Below are 8,038 nucleotides of genomic sequence, written 5' to 3'. Positions count from 1 at the left end.
TCCCAGGTCAATGGCACTGAGTCAGAAGATGGAACCTTAAGTCAGGTTCCTTACCCCAGGACTTCAATGAAACCCTTGCTTAGGTTTGCAGGTATCTGCCTACAGAGGCAAGCTCTGGAATACCTACATATGATCCAACACTTGATCGCAGAGACATAAAACAGAGCATCTCATGCCCCAGAAGGCAACCTGGCTCTTGGGAGCTGCGTCCAACCCTCAGGGGAGGATAATCCTGCAAGGGCCCTGAGCCCCAGCCACATTCTAAGGACTCCCTGGACACAAGCCAGCATTGTGACACAACATAATGAGGCTCCCTGTCAACTCAGCCCCCTGGGCACTTTGCCCCAGAGCACCCGATCAAAAGGGCCTTGTTCCTGGGCTGGAAGGCTAAGCCGAGCTCGGTTTTCCAGGCATGATTGTGGTGACTTCTGCTATGAAATCTTTCCCTATGGGGGACTCTATAGCTACCAAAGTCGACTTCACCTGTCCACCAGAAGGAAAGCTTGCTGTTCGAAGCAGCTCAAAATCCCCAGCCTGGGAAAAACTCCATGGCCTCATGAAGCCAGCCCTCCATTCATCGGTCATGAGAGACACAAACTCCAGTGTGAGCGACAATATGACATGTGCCCTGACTCAGGTGCTGGAGATCTTGTGTCAGAAGCTGCACATTGGAAATTCCATGGGCTCGGCTTTAAACTGAACCAGCGCTTGGGCATTCAGAATTCCGTCCTCACCCTCCTGAGCCGCAAGCCCCCAGGTTGTTAAATATGGAGACACAATGCAGTCCTCTGCCTGCCCTCTAGAAAGAAGAAGTGCCCTAGGGGTCTGCCCGGAATCCACATGTGAGGATCAACCTGCACGGACTTCAAAGGAACCCCAATATCCTAGGTCCCCCTGTGCACTAATTCTCTATCTGACAGAGTCTGAGCCCCGTCCTCCCATCTGTGCCTACCAGCCCCACAGTTCCGGGCAAGTAGAGAGAATGAAACGGACTCTTAAAGAGACCTTGACAAAACTAATTCTGGAGACTGGCGGTGGATGTGTGGATCTCCTTCCATTTTCCGTCCTCAGGGCAATATGTACACCGTATTTAAGCAAGGTGACCCCACTTGAAATAATTTTTGGAAGACCCCCCTTCTCTGTCCTCGACTACAAGAGGTTGCCCTAGCAGAAATGACTGATCAGTCTGTACTCCAGTCACTGCAGGCATTACAATCTGTTCTAAAAAAAAGCCCACTCAGCTATCGGACTGCCCACACTGGGACGGAGATGGAGGTCGAACCACATCCTTACCAACCCAGGAACTTGGTTTGGATACATGGCTATCAAGGGGGAAACTTGGAGCCTCGCTGGAAGGGACCATTTACTGTAAAAGTAGAGGGCATTAGGGCCTGAATTCATGTGGGTCACGTCTAATGAGCTGAGGAAAGGATGCCCCCAGAGATGGAAGCTGCAGTCGACAGATCCCGCTGACCATGGACAAAAGCTAAGACTAAAAAACTGTGAGTTTATTGTTGCCCCTATTGTTACGTGTTTATGTAAAGTATAGGTAGGAAATTAGATGAACAGAATTAGGAAAAAAATGGAAAAGGTTACACAAAGTGTTGAATGGCTAACTCATCAACCGACTATGCACTACTGTTACTTTTTTCCCCATGTATTATAAACTCCCTAATGTCATTTGTACCAAAGAAAATTGGAGTGATAGAAATGTTAGTCTTACATGCTCAATATAACCCCCTTACAACAGGAGAACATAGAACTGGCTGAAAAGTCAAGGATTTGACTAATTTCCAAAGAAAAGCAGAGAATGTAGGGGTCTGGTTAGCCAGAGGAACTTACTTGTCAACCCCGGATATTGGGGCGGGCCACGCCAGATAGCCATATCCAATCACTGTGTTGCGCATATATTAACTGTGGTGAGTTGAAATCTCATTTCCCACCTGTGTGTGGGCTGGGATGAACCACCTCTATAAAAGTTAGTCTGTGAGGCTGGGGTAGGGGGAGAGGTAGGAGGAATTAGAATAGCCGTTAGAGAATTAGGAGGAGTTAGAATAGCCAGTAGAGAAGTAGGAGGAGTTAGAATAGACATTAGAGAAGTCGGAAGAGTTAGAATAGCCGTTAGAGTAGTAAGAGGAGTTAGAGTAGCCGTTAGAGTAGCCATTGGGAGCCGTAAGTGTAGTCATACGAGTGATAGCATCAGGGTCATCAGTAGCGTCAGAACTCCACCATCATCACGAGCATCCGGAGCGGCATTGCTGGGAGCTTCACCGCCCCTAGAAGCAGAGCCACCACATATGACCTCGCCTCCCTGAGCAGCAGCACCGCCCGCGACCCGCTTCGATGAGGTCCCACCACAACCAGCCTCACTGTCCCGAGCTGTAGCCTCCCCAGAGCAGTGTCATTCCAGGGAGCAGCCTCATTGGCATGTGGCCTTGTTGGAGATCGGCCTGGTCTGGAGTGGCCTCTCAATATCGGGTACTGACTTCATCCAGCATGTAGCCTCATCCAGAGCGGCCTCATCCAGGGAGTGGCCTGGTCTGGAACGGCCTCGTCCAGAGCAGTCTTGTCCACAGCAGCCTCGTTTGGGAAGCGACCTTGTCGGATTGGCGTCATGGGGAGCAGAGTCTGTGTCGTCAGGGTTGTCGTCATCGGAATCCTCCCCTCTTTGTCATCAGAAGCGGTGTCCTCGTCATCGCTCTATGTAAGAAACGACCCTAACCTCTTGGTTTGATTTTCAATGCTTGGCATGAAATAAAGATTTGCTTGATTTTCGCTTTGTGTAGTCTTGTTCCTTTGATCATGAACCCTAACACTCCGAAACATTCCTCTGGGGACAGAAGCCTGCAAACCTTAGCTAGGGTTCTGTTGAAGTCCTAGGGTAATGTCAGTTTCCATCTTCTGACTCAGGGCCATTGAACTGGGTGTCTCTCTGGAGGTATGTGTCTGGCATGTATCAGACAGCACAATTCTGTCCAGAGTGGCCAACGAAATTGGGTGGGCTCAGGGTCCTTGCAGGTGTCTCCCAATATGGAGGGTTTGTGCAACTGTGACAGGCAGAGTTTCCTTTGGGAAGGCAGGCAGAACCCTCTGATGTGGTTCCAGAGGCCCCATCTTGGACGGCCTGTCGGCCAGAGTTTTGGGGACAAAATTCTGCAAACACAAACTCGGGATAGGGTTCTAGGCGAGGTGATGGCAGTCCCGATCTGCAGACTATGAGGGCAGTGGTGCTGGATCTGAAATCAGGGCAATGGGGAAGTGGGAGTGCAAGCTTTTCTGTCGGGGTTGTGTGTCTCAGTTGGCCACAGAATGTAGCGGTATCCTCATGGGGCTATGGGAGATTCTGCCTCTCTGAGGATTCTTCCCGATTCCCAAGGGTTTGGTGTCATTCGGGGGGAAGGTAAGAGTGCTGTTTTCATCTCAGGGTTCCCGCCATAGTTAGGATTCCAGAGTCGGCTTATGGATCCATGCGCCTGGAGAACCCGACTGAAGATGAGGATTGGGGCCTAGTGGCATGTCAGGCCCGATATGCGTGTACCTGTTCCAGCTAGAGAGGGGACTGGTTGGAAAGCGGGCTCAGACTGGGAGTCACAATGCCTCTTTGTGGCCAGGGCGGCCCTCCTGAGTGGGCGTTATCTCATGAGCCATATAGCTGGCTCCCACTCTGAGGGTTAGATCCCCATTCCCACAGCAGGCTTTTCCGTCGTAGGGAAGGAGGAGTGCTCTTTTATGCTTGAGGTTCCCCCATAGGCCAGGATTTGAGCTATGGTCTGGACACAGATGCCTGAATACTCGGGTTGGGTAGACATGAGGGTCTCTGAGCATGGCATGACCCACGTGCATGATAGGGGGCCGGCTGCCTCGGGGGCTGATGGGAGGTCGGGGCTCAGGCTGTGTCAGACAGAGCATTAGTGCACAGGGCGGGCTAGGACATTGGAGTGCTGTCGAGGACCGTGCAGGTTGATTCTCATGTGGGTATTCTGGGCAGACCTCTAGGGCCCTTCTTCTTTCTGGAGGGCAGGCAGAAGTATGCTTTGTGGCTCCCAAATGAACAATCTGGAGGGCTGGCCGGACAGGAGGTAAGGACGGAATTTTGAACGCACCAGTGCAGGTTCCGTTCACTGCCGACCACATGGCATTTCCAATGTGCAGCGTCTGTCTTGAGATCTCCACCACCTGAGTCTGTGCACGTGTCAAATGGTTGCTCATGCTGGTGTTTGTGTTGTCCAGGATGGCCATCGAGTGGAAGGGTGGCTCATGAGGCCATGGAGGTCTTCCCAGGCTGGGACTTTTGAGCTGCTCTCAACACCAATCTTTCCGTTGGTGGCACAGCGGGAGTCTTTTTGGATGGCACCAGGGTCCCGCATAGGAAAGACGTGGTAGCAGAAGTCACCGCATGGAAGCCTGGAAAGCCCAGCTCTGCTTACCCTTCCAGCCCATGTACAAGGCCGTTTGGATCTGGAGGCTCTGGGGCAAGGTGTTTAAGGTGCTGAGGTGACAGGGAGCCTCATTCTGATGGGTCACAATGCTGGATTGTGTCTAGGGAGATCTTAGAAGGTGGTGGGGGCTCAGGCGCCATGCAGGATTCTCTTCCCCTGAGGGTTGGACGCAGCTCCCAAAGAGCCAGGTTGCCTTCTGGGAACAGTAGGTGTTCTGTTTTGTGGTTCAGGGATCAAGTGTTGGACCATATGTAGATATTCCAGAGTTTGCTTCTGGAGGCAGATGTCTGCAAGGCTAAGCTAGGTTTTCCTTGAGGTCCTAGGGTATGTCAGGTTACATGACTCACTCAGGGCCATTGAACTGGGTGTCTGCCTGGAGGTAGGTGTCTGGCATGTATCCTGATTTGCCTTTTATCCAAGGAGTCCAACGAATTTGGGGTGGGTTCAGGGGCATTGTAGGTGTCTCCCAATCTGGAGGGTTTGTGCAAATGTCAGCAGAGTTTCCTTCGGGTGGGCCAGCAAAATCCTGCACTGTGAAACCAGAGGCCCCATCCTGGAGGCCCTGTCGGCCATGGCATCAGGGACAAAATTCTGCAACACAAACTCGGGATAGGGTTCTGGGCCAGGCGATGGCAAGCCCGATCTGCGTACCGTGAAGGCAGTGTGGGGGGATTTGAAATTAGTTCAATGGGGAGGCGGGAGCGTAGACTTTTCTGTCTGGGTTATGTGTCTTGGTTGCCCATGGAATATATCTGTAGCCTCATGGGGCCATGGAGGATTCTGCCTATGTGAGGATTCTGCCCGGCTCCCAAGGGTTTGATGTCTTTCAGGGGAAAGGGAACCGTGCTGTTTTCCGTCTCATGAGTCCTGCCATAGCAGGAATCGCAATCAGCTTCTGGGTCCAGCCGTTTGGGGAACCCAATGTAGGGTGAGGATTTGGGCCAAGGGGCATGTCACGCCTGATATGCAGGCTCCTGTTCCAGCGAGCGAGAGGGCTGGTTTGAATGTGGGCTCAGGCTGAGGCTCACAATGCCTGTTTGTGGCCAGGTCAGCCCACCTGAGTGGCATGGTCTCATGGGCCATGGAGGTGGATCCCACTCTGAGGGTTAGATCCCCATCCCCACAGCAAGCTTTTCCCATCATGGGGAAGGAGAAATGCTCTTTCATGCTTGATGTTCCCCCATAGGCCATGATTTGAGCTATGGTCTGGACATAGATTCCTGAATACTCAGGTTGGGACAGAGTACGTCCCAATTGCAGGATATGGGGCCCACTACCTGGGGGGATTATGGGAGTTCGGGGTTCAGGCTGTGTCAAACAGAGCATTAGTGCACAGGGCGGCCTAGGACATTGGGGTGCCATTGAGGTCCGTGCAGGTTGGTCGTCACGTGGGGATTCTGGACAGACCCCTAGGGCCCTTCTTCTTTCAGCAGGGCAGGCAGATGATTGCGTTGTGGCTCCCGAATGAACTATCTGGTAGGCTGGGGGTCAAGAGGGTGAGGACGACATTCTGAATGCACAAGTGCCGGTTCATGTCAGTGTCGAGCACATGGTATTTCCACTGTGCAGCATCTGACAGGAGATATTCAGCACCTGTCAGGGCACATGACTCACGCTGGAGTTTGTGACCATGATGGCCGAAGAGTGGAACGGTGTCCTTAAGAGGCCATGGAGGTCATCCCAGACTAGGCTTGGGAGCTTCTCCGAACAACAAGCTTTACTTCTGCAGAAGAGGGGGAGTCCGTTTGCATGGCACCAGGGTCCCCCATAAGGACAGACATCGTAGCAGAAGTCACTGCATGGATGCCTGGAAAGCCCAGCTCCTCTTAGCCTTCCAGCCCATATCAAGGGCCTTTGGATCTGGTGGCTCTGTGGCAAATGCCCATGGGACTAAGGTGACAGGGAGCCTCATTCTTATGGGTCACAATGCTGGCTTGTGTCCAGGGAGACTTTAAATGTGGCAGGGACTCTGGCGCCATGCAGGATTCTCCTCCCCTGAGGGTTGGACGCAGCTCCCAAGAGCCAGGTTGCCTTCTGGAGGCAGGAGGTGTTCTGTTTTGTGGCTCAGGGATCAAGTGTTGGACCATATATAGGTATTCTAGAGTTTGCCTCTGGAGGCAGATGCCTGCAAGGCTAATCTATGGTTCCACTGAGGTCTTAGGGGTATGTCATGTTTGATCTTCTGACTCAGCGACATTGACCTAGGTGTCTGGCATGTGTCTGGATGCGCCTTTTTTTCTAAAGCAGCCAACGAATTTGGGGTGGGCTCAGTGGCATTGCATGTGTCTGCCAATCAGGAGTGTTTGTGCTAATGTGATGGGCAGAATTTCCTTCAGGTGGGCAGGAAGAGACTGACACTGTGACTCCAGAGGCCCCATCCTGGAGGGCCTCTCTGCCAGGCCTTGGGAACAAAAGTCTGAAAACACAAACTCTGGATAGGGTTAGGGGTGAGATGATGGCAGTCCCGATCTGCAGACTGTGAAGGCATTGCCGTGGGATCTGAAATGAGGGCGATGGGGAGGCTGGAGGACAGGCTTTTCTGTCGAGGTTGTGTGTCTCAGTAGGCTACAGAATGTAGTGGTAGCCTCATGGGGCCCAGTTCCCAAGAGTTTGGTGTGTTTCAGGGGGAAGGAAAGAGTGCTGCTTTCCATCTCCGGGGTCCTATCTTCTGATTCAAGGCCATTGCCCTGGGTCTCTGCCTGGAGGTAGGTTTCTGGCCTGTGTCCGAATGCGCCTGTTTTCCAAGGCGGCCAAAAAATTTGAGGTGGGCTCTGGGGCATTGTAGGTTTCTCCCAATCAGCAGATTTTGTGCAAAAGTGACGGGCAGAGTTTCCTTTGGGTGGGCATTCAGAGTCAGGTGCTGTGCTTCCAGAGGCTCCATCCTCGAGGGCCTCTCGGCCAGGGCTTCGGGGACAAAAGTCTGCAAACACAAAGCCGGGTTTGGTTTCTGGGTGAGGTGATGGCAGGCCCAATCTAGGGACAGTGAGGGCAGTGCAGCGGGATCTAAAATGAGGGCGATGGGGAGGCCGGAGCGCAGGCTTTCTGTCTGGGTTGTGTGTCTCAGTTGGCCACAGAATGAAGTGGTGGCCTCACGAGGCCATGGCAGATTCTGCCTCTGTTACGATTCTGCCTGACTCCCAAGGTTTTGGTGTCTTTAAGGAGGAAGGGCAGAGTGCTGTTTTCTGTTTCAGTGTTCCCACTATAGCAGGGATTCCAGAGTTGGCTTCTGTGTCCGGGCGCCAGGAGAATGCGACCTGGTGTGAGGATTTGTGCCTAGGGGCATGTCAGTCCCAATATGCGAGTGCATGTTCCAGGTAGCGTGGGTGCTGGTTTGAAAGCTGGCAGAGACTGAGGATCACAATGCCTGTTTGTGTCCAGGGCAGCCCTCCTGGGTGGGCGTGGTCTCATGGGTTACTCTGAGGGTTAGATCCCATTCCCCACAGCAAGCTTTCCCATCATGGGGAAGGAGGAGTTCTCTTTTATGCTTGAGGTTCCCCCATAGGCAGGGATTTGAGCTATGGTCTGTGCAGAGATGTCTGACTACCCAGGTTTGGTTGAAATGACAGTCTCTGGCCATGGCAGGTCCCACCGGAAGGATA

This window comes from Meles meles, chromosome 12 (genome assembly GCF_922984935.1).
Source record: "Meles meles chromosome 12, mMelMel3.1 paternal haplotype, whole genome shotgun sequence".
NCBI classification, from domain to species: Eukaryota; Metazoa; Chordata; class Mammalia; order Carnivora; family Mustelidae; genus Meles; species Meles meles.
The sequence above is the reverse complement of the archived record's forward strand: the minus strand, read 5'-3'. Positions refer to the sequence as shown.